Genomic DNA, 18,154 nt, shown 5'->3' on the forward strand with positions numbered 1-18,154 from the left:
CGGCTCAGGTGGCTCTATAGGACTCGCGGGCGGCGGCCCCACCGCGAAGTCCGGCCGGGAGTCGGTCGCCGGGCCCCCGCCTCCGGACCTGGGGGCTGGAACCGGGTGGGAAATGGGGTCACGTGGGCTGCTGCGAACCCTGGCCCCTCCGCCCCCAGCTGCACCGCGGTCTTCCACTAGCTCCGTTCGGTCGAAGCTCGCCCGCGAGTGCGGGAGGGAGGGGCTGAAGGAGGAAGTTGGGCGGTTAGTCCAGCCTCTCCCTGCTCAGCTCGTGCCCGACCCACCCCTTTCCCCTTCCTCCTTCCTGGGCGCTGGAGGCTCAAGGGGCGCCAGCTGGGTGCACCTAGCTTGGTGCGCGTCCGGAGGGGGCCAAGCCCGGGGATCAGTACCAGCCGAGTCCGCGGGAGCGCGGGGGCACGGAGGAAAGCAGACCCCTAGTTCCCCGCCCCCACCTCTCAGACCCTCCCACAGCCGCCCCGGCCCCTTCCGGCTCCTCTAGGACCCTCAGCGCGTTCGTTTGGGAAAACGTTTGGGTCTCTACACTGCGCTCCCGTGTCTTCTCCCTTTATCCCTGCCGCCCCCCCCCGTCCCCCCGCAATGCTCCTGGCACCCACTGTCCGTAACCAAATGAACTCCGCCGAGCTGGTAGACTCCGGGGCTAGTTGCTTCTGCACCTAATTTCTGCAGGGGTCATTCCACCTTAGGTCTTGAGTGTTCACTTAGAGGCTTAACACTTAATCTAGGTACCCTGCGGGGTCATCCACGTTTGGAATTCTGTCCGCACGAAGCCAAACCTCGGATGGGGGGATCCGGGCAAGATTAGCTTAAGTGGGATAATAGGACTTAATGTACTGCCAAGGAGGTGGACCTTCTCCACAACCTGCACGTAGCCTGGCAGGGGAAAGTACTCCCTAAGGCTGGAATTCCAGAGGCACCCACCCTCAATCCTCCTGCAGTGTGAATACCCAGGGGTGGAGTTCAGTTGTGCTGAGACCAGGGGTTTCAAACTGCAGACTGGATCCCTTAGTGGATCCTGAAATCAATTTAGTGGATCCCTATCAGCATTAAAAAAGAAATAGAATGGAAGATACCAAAGTGCAATGACCATAGAAATTATCGATAAGTAAGCTTTAGGAAACTTGTTTCAACTTTTCCTAAGTGTGCACAGGATCACAGTAAAGTGTAATTCTTCCTGTAGTTCAAGTCAAAAGGACTTTGAAAACCTCTGCCAGTCATTTCCATGGCAGTGGGGACAGTTCCTCCAGGAATTAGCCGCAATGGCTCTTCACCCCCAGCCAAAATTAGCCTTCTCAGAGCTGGCACCTTTTGCTCTCACCCCATTCCCAGGGCCTCCCACAGGGTGGCCCTCAGGGGGTGGGCACAGTGCTCACGTGGTCCCAGGTCTCCTCGTGCACAGCAAGCTTCCATGATTTCTGTACCTCCACCATCCCAATACCCTTCTATGGCTATGGTCCAGGCCAGCAGTACCCCTTTTACAGGGGTTCCCAGCCCTGGACACAGAATTCCGCATGGGACGTGCGCAGCACCAGCTACTTGTAGTTCCAGCATTGCCCAGGCCTGGGACACTTTGCCGCTATTAATGGTGTCAATCCATCTTTAGCCAGTGATGTCCATGTTTCTGTCTGTAGCTAGGACCTCTGTCCTAAACTCCAACTGGCCTCAACATTTCTACCAGGCTCTCTTTTCTGACAGGTATCTTAAATTCAACATGGTCTCAAACCAAGCTCCTGATCTCTCCCTTCTCCCTCCCCAAAACATGCTCCATCTGTGTGAGCCTTTCCCATCTCATTTAATGGCAAGTCCATCTTTAAATTGCTCAGGTTAAAAACCTTAATTCCTTTCTTCTCACTTGCTCCTCACATCCAGTCCACTAGCAAATCTACAGTCTGATCACTTACCACCTCCTGGGGGCCCAGTTACTGCCCTCTCCTGGGTGCTGCAAGGGCGGCCTAACTGGTCTCCTTTCTTCCACCCTTGCGCCCCTTACAATCTTTTCTCAACTCTGCAGCCAGAGGGAGTTTTTCAAAACCAAAGTGAAGTCATGGCACTCCTCTGCTCAAAACCCTCCAGTGGTTCCTTACAGTGGTCTGCAAGGCCCTAGGCTACCTCACCCCTACCACCATTGCATCATCCACTGCTCTTCCCCCATTCACTCTACCCCAGGCACACTTGTGAACACTCTTGTATTAGGACCTTTGCCCTGGCTACTCTCTCTGCCTGGAGCACTCTTCCCAGAAACTGATTGAGTCCCTTGTTTCTGTCAAATCTTTCCTCAAAGATAACCTTGAAGAATCAGAACTTCCCCCAATATTCCCCTTGCCCTGAGATGTTTCTTCAAAGCGCTCATCATCTAAAACACTATATGATTTATTTGTTGTGGTTTTTCTTTATTGTCTGAACTGCCTACCCACCTTCTCACCCCCAAGAATGTTGACTGAGAAGGGAACTAACACATCCCTAGCCTCTAGAACAGTGCCTGGCATATGGTAGGCCCTCAGTAAGTATTGGCTGAACAAATGAATGAATGAATGCAGCCTGAGAGTCATGGAATACTGCTGGTACATGTCAACAAACAACCAGAGCTACTTTTTTTTTTTTTTTTTTTTGCGGTATGCGGGCCTCTCACTGTTGTGGCCTCTCCCGCCGCGCAGCACAGGCTCCGGACGCGCAGGCCCAGCGGCCATGGCTCACAGGCCCAGCCGCTCCGCGGCATGCGGGATCTTCCCGGACTGGGGCACGAACCCGCGTCCCCTGCATCGGCAGGCAGACTCCCAACCACTGCGCCACCAGGGAAGCCCCAGAGCTGCTTTTTGATATCGACTTTGGTCTAGGATTCCCCCAAACCGGAAATTATGCAATTAACTTTTTCAACCTAAGCACAAGACTTTGTATTGATCTCCTTTAAATCTATTGGTTCTGGCCCAGATTTCATCCTAGTGAGGTCATTTTGAATATTGATTCTATTATACATTAGGCTTCCTCTCCCAGTTTTGAGTCATCTATAAATCTGATAAGCATTCTTGACCTTGTATTAAAATCATTGATAAAAATATTAGGTGAGCAGACCTAGCACCCACTTCTTGGTTTCTAAATATTACTCTCCAATAAAAGGTTCCAGGACTCCCTGTAGAAATGAAAGGGAAAGTACAAGGTGAGTCTGGGATGTTGTGTTGGGCCGGGAAACAAGGAAGTGACTAAAGACTAATGGGGTCATGTCCAAAGGATATAGGGCCAGCTGGATGACCAAACTTGGGACAATTTGAGCAACAGAAAGCATAAGGAAGTAATGGATTCTAATGCATCAAAATAAAACAATCCATTAGTCCACAGTAAAACTCGGCGAAGCACAGACAGAGAAAGAGAAGGGCTAGAAAGGATGCTTTTCTCTGTAGAAAAGTGCTGCCGGATAAATGTAGAAGAAATGGTAGACTTAGAAAATCGAGATTCAAACAGGGATAATCAGTGGATGCTAAACGTTTGGGTGGCAGATTTTTAGGAAACTATATTAACAAGGTCTCAAAATCTGTCCCACAGATGACTTTTACTAATTACCAGTGGGAAAATGTTTCTCTAAGGGAGAACTCTGGTGGCCACCATCTTTTTCTTTTTTTTTCCCCCAGTGGACACCATCTTAATCAAGTGGCCAAAAGTAATATCACTGGTAGTGGGACTACCTGATATCATTTACCTCCTGATAGGAAGCAATAAGAAATATACAACTCATCAACCATTGTAGCAAAAGTGTCTAAGCCAGATCTAATAATGAGGACACAATCAGATACATCCAGCATTCTACAAGACAAATAACCTGGACTCTTCAAAAAGATCAAACTGATGAAAAGACAAAAAGGACAGGGGAACTGTTTTAGGTTAGGAAACTAAAAAGACATGATAATCAAATGCAATATGTGAACCTTGTTTGAATTCTGAAGAAAAAAAAAAGCCATAGAGCAATTGGGAAAATTTTAACACACACTGTGTATTTGATGATATTACGGCATTATTGTTCATTTTCTTAGGTTATAATAATGGTATTGTGTTCTTAGGAGAATGTCATTGTTCTTTGGAGATGCCTGCTGAGGTCTGTAGACGTGCAATATCACGATGTCTACAAGTTACTTTCAAATGATTCAGCCAAAACAAGCATGTTCTTTGTGTGTATTAGAAAGAAAGAGTGTGGGGACTTCCCTGGTGGTGCAGTGGTTAAGAATCCAACTGCCAATGCAGGGGACACGGGTTCAAGCCCTGGTCCGGGAAGATCCCACATGCCACGGAGCAACTAAGCCTGTGTGCCACAACTACTGAGCCTGCGCTCTAGAGCCCACAAGCCACAACTACTGAGCCCGCGTGCTGCAACTACTGAAGCCCGCCTGCCTAGAGTCCGTGCTCCATAACAAGAGAAGCCACTGCAATGAGAAGCCCGCGCACCACAACGAAGAGTAGACCCCGCTCGCTGCAACTAGAGAAAGCCCGCGCCCAGCAACGAAGATCCAACGCAGCCAAAATAAATAAATAAAAATTAAAAAAAAAAAGAGTGTGAGTGCTACTATGGCAAAGTTTTAACAGTTGGTTAATATAGAAAGTTATGGGTGTTTTTATATCAGTGTTTTGTAAATTTGCGGCGCGGGGGGGAACTGAGTGAGACAGGGCCAAAAACAGAGCACACTGGAAACCTCCATCCGGGCTGAAACTGATCAATACCCTTTGTAGGTTGAACAATTAGCTATGTATCCTCCTTACTGTACCATTCGGCCCACATTTCTTCATATTATCCATAATAATAATACGAGGGAATCCCCTGGTGGTCCAGTGGTTAGGACTCCATGCTCTCACTGCTGAGGGCCCGGGTTCAATCCCTGGCTGGGGAACTAAAATCCCACAAGCCGCATAGCACGGCCAAAAAAAAAAAAATAACAATAATATGAAAAAAATTGCAAGAAATCTTATTGAAATCATGGTACTACCCATAGCATTTCCTTCTGTCTTCTGCTTACAGCTCTTACCTAGAACAGGGCCTGATAGTGGCATGTGGTCAATTAGAATTTGTTGAGTGCCTGAATCTCCATGTCAGGTAGCTTCTCAAGCCACAGCAAGCCTGGCTTGCCCTAGTGTCTTGGCAACACATGGGTTGTCTGACTGCTATGCTCCTCTCTGAGGAGATGAGGCAGGGGCTGATGGAGACTCGCCTGGTGGTTAATTATATCCTGCTCATGGCTGCTCAGACGCTTCAAGTGTGTCTTATGCCAACTCAGTGGCAGGCCCCTTGAGGACAGTAATGGGTCTTGTCTTTGGAAACCCCACTGCCTAGCATGGCACTCAAGCAGGATCTCCACAGGGCAGACAAAATGAGGGACCCAACTGTTGGCCTGGAGATGAGCCCTCTATCCCATGCCCCCAGCATGGTGGCCTCAGGCCTTGTGGGCTCCACTGTCTTCCGTCAGTGTGCTAATTTGTTCTCCCCAGAGCGGAAAAAACAGGAGGACGACAGAGAAAAACCTCATTTGAGCTGACTTCCCGTGGGCTAAAGAGTGGTTCCCAAGCCAACACTGTGTCTCCTGCTCCCCTGTGCCACTCTGGGTTGTAGGCAAGTCTTTCTCAGCCAGAATGCCGGTGTTTATAAAGAGCTCAGGGGGTGGCTTGGAAAGAGTATAAAAAGATGCAGAAAAAGCTTGTGACAAAACTCAACACCCATTTATGATAAAAACTCTCCAGAAATTAGGCATAGAGGGAACCTACCTCAACATAATAAAGGCCATATATGACAAACCTACAGCCAACATCATTCTCAATGGTGAAAAACTGAAACCTCTAAGATCAGGAACAAGACAAGGATGTTCACTCTCACCACTATTATTCAACATAGTTTTGGAAGTCCTAGCCATGGCAATCAGAGAAGAAAAAGAAATAAAAGGAATACAAATTGGAAAAGAAGAAGTAAAACTGTCACTGTTTGCAGATGACATGATACTATACATAGAGAATCCTAAAGATGCCACCAGAAAACTACTAGAGCTAATCAATGAATTTGGTAAAGTTGCAGGATACAAAATTAATGCACAGAAATCTCTTGCATTCCTATACACTAACAATGAAAGATCAGAAAGGGAAATTAAGGAAACAATCCCATTCACCATTGCAACAAAAAGAATAAAATACCTAGGAATAAACCTACCTAAGGAGGTAAAAGACTTGTACTCAGAAAACTATAAGACACTGATGAAAGAAATCAAAGATAACACAAACAGATGGAGAGATATATCATGTTCTTGGATTGGAAGAATCAATATTGTGAAAATGACTATACTACCCAAAGCAATCTACAGATTCAATGCAATCCATATCAAATTACCAGTGGCATTTTTTATGGAGCTAGAACAAAAAATCTTAAAATTTGTATGGAGACACAAAAGACCCCAAATAGCCAAAGCAGTCTTGAGGGAAAAAAACGGAGCTGGAGGAATCAGACTCTCTGACTTCAGACTATACTACAAAACTACAGTAATTAAGACAATATGGTACTGGCACAAAAACAGAAACATAGATCAATGGAACAGGATAGAAAGCCCAGAGATAAACCCACGCACCTATGGTCAACTAATCTATGACAAAGGAGGCAAGAATATACAATGGAGAAAAGACAGTCTCTTCAGTAAGTGGTGCTGGGAAAACTGACAGCTACATGTAAAAGAATGAAATTAGAACACTCCCTAACACAATACACAAAAATAAACTCAAAATGGACTAGAGACCTAAATCTAAGACCAGACACTATAAAACTCTTAGAGGAAAACATAGGAAGAGCACTCTTTGACATAAATCACAGCAAGATCTTTTTTGATTCACCTCCTAGAGTAATGGAAATAAAAACAAAAATAAACAAATGGGACCTAATGAAACTTAAAATCTTTTGCAAAGCAAAGGAAACTACAAATAAGATGAAAAGACAGCCCTCAGAATGGGAGAAAATATTTGCAAACAAATCAACGGACGAAGGATTAATTTCCAAAATATATAAACAGCTCATGCAGCTCAATATCAAAAAAACCAAACAACCCAATCAAAAAATAGGCAGAAGACCTAAATAGACATTTCTCCAAAGAAGACATACAGATGGCCAAGAAGCACATGAAAAGCTGCTCAACATCGCTAATTATTAGAGAAATGCAAATCAAAACTACAATGAGGTATCACCTCACACCAGTTAGAATGGGCATCATCAGAAAATCTACAAACAACAAATGCTGGAGAGGGTGTGGAGAAAAGGGAACCCTCTTGCACTGTTGGTGGGAATGTAAATTGATGCAGCCACTATGGAGAACAGTATGGAGGTTCCTTAAAAAACTAAAAATAGAATTACCATATGACCCAGCAATCCCACTACTGGGCATATACCCAGAGAAAACCATAATTCAAAAAGACACATGCACCCCAATGTTCATTGTAGTACTATTTAAAATAGCCAGGTCATGGAAGCAACCTAAATGCCCATCGACAGACGAATGGATAAAGAAGATGTGGTACATATATACAATGGAATATTACTCAGCCATAAGAAGGAACGAAATTGGGTCATTTGTAGAGACGTGGATGTATCTAAAGACTGTCATACAGAGTGAAGTAAGTCAGAAAGAGAAAAACAAATATCATATATTAATGCATATATGTGGAACCAAGAAAAATGGTACAGATGAACCGGTTTGCAGGGCAGAAATAGAGACACAGATGTAGAGAACAAACGTATGGACACCAAGGGAGGAAAGTGCCGGGGGTGGTGGTGGTGGGATGAATTGGGAGATTGGGATTGACATATATACACTAATATGTATAAAACAGATAACTAATAAGAACCTGCTGTATAAAAAATAAATAAAATAAAATTCAAAAAAAGAGACGAAGAGAAAAGCAACACTTCCTCTTTGCCCCCAGTCAGCAAGATGCAGGCATCAAGTCTGGCCCTTTCTCTGTCTACACTTACACAGCCTTTGCCCATCCATCCTCACCCTCCTTCCTTCTCTCTCTCTCTCTCTCTCTCTCTCTGACGTTCTGTCTCTCATGTACACACAAACACACACATAAGAAAGATAAAAATGCAAGAATGAGAGGTAAAACGCACATACGAGTACATGCAAAGAAGCCAAACAAAACAGGGCCACATGCCTCTCAGGCAGACAAGGAAACTTTAGGGATGACAAGAATATTCCATATCTTTTTTTTTTTTTTTTTTTAGCGGTACGCGGGCCTCTCACTGTTGTGGCCTCTCCCGTTGCGGAGCACAGGCTCCGGACGGCGCAGGCTCAGCGGCCATGGCTCACAGGCCCAGCCGCTCCGTGGAATGTGGGATCTTCCCGGACCGGGGCACGAACCTGTGTCCCCTGCATCGGCAGGCAGACGCTCAACCACTGTGCCACCAGGGAAGCCCCTCCATATCTTGATCTGGATGTTGGTTTCCCAAGTGCATACAAATATTAAAATTTCTCGAGCTGTACACTTAAGATCTGTCCATTTCCCTATGTGTAAACGTATACCTTATACCTGTTATCATGCCGGTGGCGGGGGGGGGGGGGGGGGACTCTAGAGACTGAAAGGTAAAAAAAAAAAAACAAACAACACCTCACCTGTAGAATCAGGTGAAAGAAGAAAATGAGACTAGCTATACAAGGGGGAGAAAGTGAAGAGAAATATGAAAGGCTACAAGAGAAAGAAAATAAAGGGAAGCACGGCTCAAAATATAAAGCAAATGAACACACGAGTCCACTGTCCTACTAAACTGCTCAGCGCAAAGGAAACAGGCAGCGGAGGCTCAGGGCAAGTGCTGGCAGTGGAATGGTCAGTCCAGACCACAGTCAGCCTCTCAAGCCATCAACACTCATTAATCATCTATAGGTACAGCCTCTGCCCAGGTGCAGGCCAGCCCTGTCCTTGGGTACGCATGGCTCCTGCCAGGCTGCCCCCAGCCGGGCCTGCCCGCTCTCATTCCGACCCAGGGGAGCCTGGCTCTCCAGCCCCCACAATTCTACTCTGGAGGCCATGGCTTTGCTTTGTTTGCTGGCCGTGGAGGAGGGGCCTCCTGCCAAGCCCAGCGGAGCTTGAACCCAGGGTCCCACCCGCCCCCTCCTGGAGTAGCACTCAAGCTCCTCCCATCCCCGGGTTCTGGCTGGCAGGCTGCCCAGTAAGGCCTTGAAGACACGCACTGGCTAAGGCCCAGCTCCCAGGGCCTTGGCCCCCTGCCACCGTCCCCTCGTAGCCCGGAGCCCTCCTCTCATGCCAACCTGCAGCTGCAGCTCCCCACCTGCACTGGCTGGGCACACTGCTGCTGTCTCCTCCTCCGGGGCTTGGCTGCAGCATCAATACATTTTGATGAGGAAGTGACACCAGCTGGCCCACCCTGTGTGTGCTTTTAAGTCAGCCAATGAGTTCCAGATCCCAGGGTGGGGGGTGCTGGGAGCTTCCCTGGGGCAGTGCCCTCTGCAGCAGAGGGCATTCACAGGGCCAGCACGAACACTGCCTTCAAATCTCACAGGTGGCTTTTAACCGGAGTCTGGCAATAAATGTAAATGGCCTCATCTCTGTTCCCCAAACCGCACGCCCCTCCACTGGTCCCTTATGTTGCTTGCTCTTCCAAGTGATTAGAATCCAGGGATGGGGACCTCTCCGGCAGTCCAGTGGTTAAGACTCTGCCTTCCAATGCAGGAGGTGCAGGTTCGATCCCTGGTCGGGGGGGAACTAAGATCCCACATGCCGTGGGGTGTGGCCAAAAACTAAAAAAAAAAAAAAAATCCAGGGGAGGAACACACCAGTTCTTCCATAAGGATAATCTCAGCACCATCCATCATTCTGGGGACTGTGAGCAAGCCACACGATCTCTCCGAGCCTCAGTTTCTTCATCTGTAAGATGGGAACGCTAACAGTACTGCCTGGGCTGTTAGGAGAGCTGATGAGACAGTGCACATAAGGTGACTGGCAGCACTGGCCTGTGGTGAACGCACATTATATTATCGGTTCACCTCATTACTTAAAAGTGGCCGTGACCATCTTAGATGCCCAACCCAGAGGACCCCCTTCCGGGCTCTCCGCTCAGGTTCAGCCGCCTCCTACAAACCTAGAGCTGAGGGTGCAACTCTTACAGGGAGAAGGAACCGGCCTGCCCAGCCCAGGCCCCGGGTGTGCCCGCTGTGGTGAAGAGCCTGCCGCTCTCCCCAGCGCCACCCCTGCTGGGGCCTGTCGGGGCCTGAGCTGGCCACTCCCTGGGAGGGGATTCCCCCTACCCCACAGGGCTGTGGTGCAACCAGCAGGGTTCAGCCTGCCCCTGCCTCGACACGGTAGAACACAAAGTTGCCACTGTCATGTCCCTGCCCCCAAGACAAGTTCAGGAGGGCCTGTGTGCCTGTGCCCGCAGGCCTGCTCCCCAAAGGGGCCTGGAGACCCTGGGTAACTGGCCTGGCTGATGCTTGGCAACTGTCATCCCGCAGGGGCACAATTAATGCTCAGAGACTCTCTTTCCCCTGAAACCACTGCAGCCACTCACAGGTGGGAGGTAGATGTTCTAGGCCAGGTAAGGATGGGGAGCGAGAAGCATAAGGGTCTAGGACACAGTCTGGTTTCTAGTTTGGCTTATCAGACCTGAGGCCCCTCCATTCCCAACATCTCAAGAAACCAGGAATCTACCTCTCCGTTTGCCCCCAAGTTCTTCTTCCGTAAATCCTACTCTGAGCCCTAGACCCCTGGCCATTGCTACATGAAGGGAAAGAAAACCCAGCCAAGGCCCTTCCTCCACCCCAGGGAACTAAGCTTCCTTTCCAGAGGACCAAGGCTCTCCCCTCCCAAAGAAGAGGGGCTCTCTGACTTCTGCAGTTTCCCAGTCACCTTAGGTTACCTGGTGGCTACAACTCTTTCTCCCAGACAGAGAGCCTTGCTCTTGGTTCCAGCACTGCCTGTGGAGAGTGGACCTAGACAGGTGAGCCCATCAGGTGGGGGACTGAACAGGTGGGTTCCATTGATTTCCTGTGGCTCCGAAGACTGCTTTGATAGGATGGAGGGAGGAATGCATTACCTTGGTGATGTGTCCACTTGCCACCCTAAAGCAATGGCACCAGGAGACAACGCTCACAGAAAGCCAATGTGAGGGAGGCACCAAAGATCCATGCTTGGACAGGGATCTTACATACCAGCTACCTAGGCCCGAGATTCCTGGGACGCCTGACAGCACCATTTACGTGCTGAGTGTCAGGCTGGAGGATGCCACGAGGCTCTGAGTGGGCCCAGCTTGGCTCTAGCAAAGGAGGGGGCTCTAAGGGGCCTGGACCTGGGGCCTGACCCACCCAGTCCACAGGGACCCCATAAGCCCCCTGAAAGGGAGCAGACCTGCCTTGCTCCTCTCAAACTCTTTATCTAAGAGCCTTAGCTCTTTCCTTACAGCCTGTGAGCAGTGGAACTGAGCAGGGAGCCCCTTAACCACCAGGGTCGGCTTCAGTGAGTTGTGAACCCCAAGAATGATACGCCACTTCTGATGAGAGGGATCTGAGCTTTCAACTGATTTCAAAAAGATTGTTGCCCTCCTCCCCGCGAAAAAAAAATAGTAAAGAATAATTTCTTTGAGGTGTGTTAGTCTGAAGACAAAGCGAATTTTCAGAATTAGCCTTTATCAGGTAAAAAGAAATTATACCTCACTTAGGAGTAGTTATATAACCTTGACATGAATTATTTGGCAAACTATTCCACCCAGAGCAAAGCTGACACTTATAAGGCTAACATTGATTGAGCACTTACTATAAGTAAGCCACTGTGCTGAGTTTTTTACAACCAGTCATTTATTTAATTCTCACAACAGGATGAAACAGGAATTATGATACTCCCACTTTACAGATGAGAAGTGGGGCATAGAGAGGTCCAGGGACTTGCTACGGTCACATAAGTGGTAGGTTAGGACTAGGACCAGAAACTAGATCTGAATCCAGAACACCATGTAGATGCTCTACATATAGTTAGAATTTCAACCAGGGCTTTGTCTCCAGTTATAGCCATCCTCCTCTTGATAATATAAGCTGCTGTTCTTTCCTCCCTCTCTCCCTCTCCCCTCCTTCCCTTCCTTCTTTCACTCACTCAACAAATAGTTCTTGTGCACTTGCTGCCTTCTAAGCATCACTGAAGCTGAAGGAAACTGACACGGTTCTGCCTTCACAGAGCTTCCAGTTCATCAAGATTCCTCAAACTCTTCTTTCCAGAGAATACCCACCCTTGTCCACATTTCTTTAGACACTTTCACTCACTTATTCCTTTGTCTCCAACAAAAGGCCAACCTGGCAGAGCACCAGAAGTGCTCCCAGGCTTCACAGGCTAGAATCGTGCTGTTTTCAACTGATTTCCAGAGTTGCTCCTCTGAGCTCCCTCGGTACTCTGCTCAGATTTCCATCAAGTCACTCATGATGCTGTAGTGAAATACTCATTTACACATCACATCCCTCTCTTCCCATCTCTTCCATAAGCTCCTTGAGTGCAGGGACCAGACCTGCCTAACTCAGGTTTTTAATCTCCAGCCCCAGTAAACGTTTGGGAATAGCAGGCACCCAGTAAATATTTACTAAATGAATAAATGGGTTTTCTGTTCTAGTTGACTGTCTCAAATCATTTCCAAATGATTCATTCAAGTGTTCCTTTCTGGATCTCTTTGTCCACATTGCTCTTAACCTTTTCAAAGGAAAGGCACCTCACTGATGTGGGAAGTCCCACTTCCCTGCTTTAGGGCTGCCAAAGGATTTCTTGCTCACACAGTCTCAACAGATTTGTTAGCTTCAGAAGAGATGGTATTTAGGAAAGCTGTTGAATGCTTGGCTCCTGGGGATTAATTTAGGGCAATCCTGTCAGATAAAAGCAAGAGCCCCAAGGCATAGGACCTATGCACCAGGGAGAGAGGCTCTTTCGGCTCTCCTCAAGGTGCCAGCCTCCATTTCCCATCTTTGGTTCACCTGCTGCCAGTGTCCATATCTTTAGATCACCTGTCACCAAAAGTTTGAGCCCCGGGTTGCAAGGAGAAATACCACAGATTTCCCTGAGCTTCAGTAATAATAACCACCGGAGGAAACAGTCACAGCCTGGAAGTCAGGAGACTAGGTTCAAATCCTGACCTTCCCAACTCACTGTCATCTTGGGAAGTAATTTAACTTCTCTGGATCCATTTTCTCCTATGGTAATAAGGGGTGGGTCCGGCTGGATTTCTATATCTCTTCCAGTGCTAAACCATCTACAGGGGAAAAAAATTTTTTTTTGATTGTGTGCTTCCCTGTCCTTACGGCATTCGACCCTTACAAGAAACCTGTGACTCATAAACCAAATGGCATACTCACATTACAGGTGAGGAGATGTGAGCAGAGGTTGACGACCTTACCCAGGTGACCCAGGGCCCCTGAGTCTTTTTGCCAGACCAGAATGGCTCCAGGGAGGCCACTAGAGCAGCCTCATTTCCAGGACCCCAACTTCCTTTCCCTCCTAACCCCTATGTCCACTTTGTCGCTCAGAGAGTAGAAGCTATGACAAAGAGCCTAACTCAGAGGTCAAACCCAGACCATTCCGAGGAGGGGCCAAGGCCTTTCCCAAATTCCAAATGATCTCCCTCCAGGGCCAGGATTACTGCCTCTCAGCTGCAGGTTTGGCTCAGAGGCCCCGGGTGGCCATGGGAACGTGGGCCCGGCCTTCTGCGCTGCCATGACAACAGGCTCCCTCAGTGGCGGGCGCCGGTGCCCAACAGAGCGTGCAGGTGGCGCCCTCTTGGGAGAGGGGCCAGGCGGGAAGTGAGGGGCAGGGGCGGCGGCTGCCTCGGGGTTGCCTCCGCTCCCTCCGCCTCCTCCCGGGGCCGCGGCTCCCGACCTTCCTGTTCCCTGCGCCTACCTGAGTGTCACGGCCCGCGCGCAACCACCGCCCACGACAGGGTCACCTCTGCGCGGCGGCGCAGCCCTTCTTCTCGGGGTGTCCCCAGACTCGTCCCTGCTTCCAGGCCGGCCCAACTCCCTGGGGACCCGGGATGTCCCCGCGAATACCCTCGGTCCGGCGCTGCGTCCCCGGAAATGGAGGGCTGCCGCCAAGCCCCGCCCCGCCCGTGTTGATGGAATTGTCCAGAGGCGCCCTCCGGGCCTCGCCCGCTGTCCAGCAGTCCCCCGCCTCTGCCCCCGGGCGTTGATGGCGACACTAGGCTCGCTACTAGTCCCAGTCGGAACTTGTCCCCGCGACGGCTCGGCGGCTCCCTTAGGCCGTGGAGCCTATGGGGCCGCCCCCTCCCTGACCTTGGGAGCCTCTGCCTGGCCTGACTTAGGCCCCGCAGGGGGCAATCTCGCTAGCTGGAATCCGGAGGGCCGGGTTGTTACACTAGATCTGTTGCCTAACCAAACTTGGTTCCCCTTACCTGCGCATGCATAGTAAAGCCAATTTACTGACACCAATCTACTACCACCCACCTGGCTGTGTTACCTAGGGTGAGTTTCTTAACCTCTCTGAGCCTCGAGTTCTTCATCTGGAAAGTAGGCCTCAGAACAGTAGGGACCTCAGAGGGTTGTGAGAAATTGCAATTATGTAGGCACACACCTGGCACATGGTCAACTCTCAATAATGGTAGCATTGTTTACAGTAAGAGGCAAGGGAGAGCCGAACCGCAGAGCCACCCGCCACGAAACCACCCATGTCTCTGCCCGCAGGGAATGCTGCCCACCGCATCCCTTAACCTGCCACGGGCCGCGCTGTGGGAGTGAAACGAGACGAGGAGATGTGCGGGAGGGGTGAGAGATATGGTTGTAAATAGTGTTTAGCGTTTATCAAGTGACCTTGGCTCATCCCTCTCCAGCCCTTGCCTCCTGGCTCTCCTATCTTCCAGGAAAGCAACAGCAGCTCTTAGGGCAGTTCCTGAAACAACCAGCTCTGGCCGTGTAAGTGGCTGAGCTGGCCAGAGCTGGCTGGTCAAGGGGCTGGTGAAAACAGAGGCCAAGTGCCAGCCTTTTCCCAGGCCAGGCTAGGCTTAAGTGCCCGCCATTTCTCTGCTGCCTCTCCTCTAGACAGAGTGGGGTAAGGGACTGCCAGACTCCCCACAGAATGCTCTCCCACACATAGAAAGAAGTGGCTATTCTGTTGTCTGTCTACAAAAGTGAACACATATTTACTACCATAAAGTTTTTTCATAAACACAATGAAAAATATCACCCTACCCAGAGACCACTAGCGTTAATATTTTCTAAAACTTTGTTTTGAGATACAATTTACATGCCTGTAAAGTGCATGATCTTAAGTCTACTGCTGTTAATATTTTGGTGAAGATACTCCTGTCTCCTTTCTACGCAGTTAAACATTTACATTTTTTAGAAAAAAAGAGTATTCAGTGCATACTCTTTGTGACTTTTCCCTAGGACAGCAATATATCACAGACATTTTTCCTTAACATCAAAAATTCTCTCATACCTTCATTTTTAGTGTATTCTATTGTATGAATGTGGCATACATTTTTAACCAAGTCTCTACTATTGGACATTTAACTTATTTTACTAATTTTTCATTATCATAAATAATGTCCAGATGAGCATCCTTATCAATAAGCCTTTACATACTTCTTCATTACCTTTTGTTCTTTGTATTCTTCCTTCCTACTCACAGTCTCCAATTAGTGGTCGCTGTGTTTACACCTAAGGTGGTACACTTTATTTGTGCAAATGGCTTTAAAAATAGTCCAATCACTTTATTAACTCTGCCTTCCACACACTACTGGATTGGTGGGGGAGACAGGAAGATATGCAAAAATCAGCACTGCTCAGTTTCCTGCACACGGAGCGCGTCGTGTCCTGCTGAGCCCGGGTTGTTCAGAGGAGCTTCTGAAATATAGGCCTCCCCGTGGGGCCTCAGAGCTCCAGAGGGCTTTAGGCAACCCTGACCCTTTCCGTCTCCAGTCCAGCCCAGAGACCCCAGGAAAGAATGCCGTCCACGTCCACGACCCGCCCCCCTTCTCTCTCTCCATCATCTTTTCTTTCTTCTCTCTCCTCTTTTTTCTGCCCTTTCTGCCCACCTCCTTTTCCTGCCTGTCCTCCTCCTCCAAACTTTTTCCAGCCTTTTATTGAAAAAAAGAGAAACATCTTTAATGTACTGAAAAAAGGCCTTATCTTTAACATTATTGATCCCCCTCCACCCACCTCCTTTCCTGGCTGTGGGACCTCAGGTGCAGAGAGGCTTGAGTTAATCACCTTCTCAGTTCACAGCATGTTATCACCATGGTCTGCACAGGGTCCCTGATTCATGTGGCTGTTCATTTCCTTTTATCTTTCCACTTCCTTCCACCCCTCCCCGCACGGGCTACCATTTTAAGGTGTTTAATATATGCTTTTGTTCATATGCCTTCTTGCAAGATGTATTGTGGGGCTTCCCTGGTGGCGCAGTGGTTAAGAATCCGCCTGCCAATGCAGGGGACGCGGGTTCGAGCCCTGGTCCGGGAAGATCCCACATGCCGCAGAGCAACTAAGCCTGTGCACCACAACTACTGAAGCCCACATGCCTAGAGCTTGTGCTCTGCAACAAGAGAAGCCACTGCAATGAGAAGCCCGCACACCACAACGAAGAGTAACCCTGGCTCACCACAACTAGAGAAAGCCCGCAAGCAGCAACAAAGACCCAACATAGCCAAAAATAAATAAATAAATTTATTTAAAAAAAAAAAGTTAATTCCTGCCCCAAGGTCACAAAGATATTCTTTAACATTTTACATTATTTTTTTTAATTTAAAAAATATTTATTTATTTATTTTTGGCTGTGTTGGGTATTCGTTGCTGTACGCGGGGTTTCTCTAGTTGCAGTAAGCAGGGGCTACTCCTCATTTCAGTTCGCGGGCTTCTCCTTGTGGTGGCTTCTCTTGTTGCAGAGCACAGGCTTTAGGCATGTGGGCTCAGTAGTTGTGGCTCACGGGCTTAGTTCCTCCGCGGCATGTGGGATCCTCCCAGACCAGGGATCGAACCCATGTCCCCTGCATTGGCAGGCAGATTCTCATCCACTGCGCCACTAGGGAAGCCCTACATTATTAACTTCATAGTTTTTTGGACACATTTAGGTCTTTAATCCATATGGAGTCCACTTTTTCATGTGATGATAGATTTCATGAGATTCAGGTGTTTTTTTTCCATAAAGTGAATTACTTTTCCCAAAACCATATTCCTGTGGGTCTCAAACTTAAGCATGTATAAAAATCACCAAAAAGCTTGTTAAAAGCACAGATTGCTTCCCACTCTTGGGCATATACTCAGACAAAGCTATATTTGAAGAGACACATGCACCCTTATGTTCATAGCAGCACTATTTACAAGAGTCAAGACATGGAAATAACCTAAATGTCCATTGACAGATGGATAAAAAAGATGTGGATATATATATATAATATATATATATATATGAATATTGCTCAACCATAAAAAAGAATGAAATAATGCTATTTGAAGCAACATGGATGGACCTAGAGATTATCATACTAAATGAAGTCAGAAAGAGAAAGACAAATACCATATGATGTCACTTATATATGGAATCTAAAATACGACACAAATGAACATATCTATGAAACAGAAGCAGACTCACAGACATAGAAAACAGACTTGTGGTTGCTAAGGGGGAAGGGGGGTGGGGGAGGGAAGGATTGGGAGTTTGGGATTAGCAGATGCAAACTATTATGTATATGATGGATAAACAACAAGGTCCTACTGTATAGCACAGGGAACTATATTCAGTATCCTATGATAAACCATAATGGAAAAGAATATTAAAAAAGAATGTATATATGTGTATAACGGAGTCACTTTGCTGTACAGAAGAAATTAACACAACATTGTAAATCAACTATACTTCAATAAAATTTTTTTTTAAAGCACAGATTTCTGGGCCCCACCCAGCTGATTCAGGTGGGACCCCAAAATTTACATATCTAATAAGTTCCCAAGTGATGAGATGATGCCACTGCTGCAGGTGGAGAAAGCTAACTTTGAGCACAACTGCCATATTCTTAAAACCTTTACCTCGTTGAGTTTTTTCTCTACCTCACTAGCATCTCCCATAATACCCTGCACTTCTTGGCTGTCCTCCACCCTGCACCCCTCCCCTACCTCTCCCAGGTCTCCTGGGACGTGAG

At 48.0% G+C, this 18,154-nt stretch overlaps 1 long non-coding RNA gene across 1 annotated transcript in view; it reads right to left on the reverse strand.

Annotated features, from left to right (window-relative positions):
* Positions 1 to 18,154, reverse strand: part of LOC132420724 (uncharacterized) — a 68,150-nt gene continuing 49,996 nt past the window's right edge. Inside the window, exon 4 of the long non-coding RNA XR_009518420.1 lies at positions 1 to 95. This is a non-coding gene — a long non-coding RNA (uncharacterized lncRNA). The remainder of the gene's footprint in view (positions 96 to 18,154) is intronic.

The sequence above is a fragment of the Delphinus delphis genome, chromosome 2, assembly GCF_949987515.2.
Source record: "Delphinus delphis chromosome 2, mDelDel1.2, whole genome shotgun sequence".
NCBI classification, from domain to species: domain Eukaryota; kingdom Metazoa; phylum Chordata; class Mammalia; order Artiodactyla; family Delphinidae; genus Delphinus; species Delphinus delphis.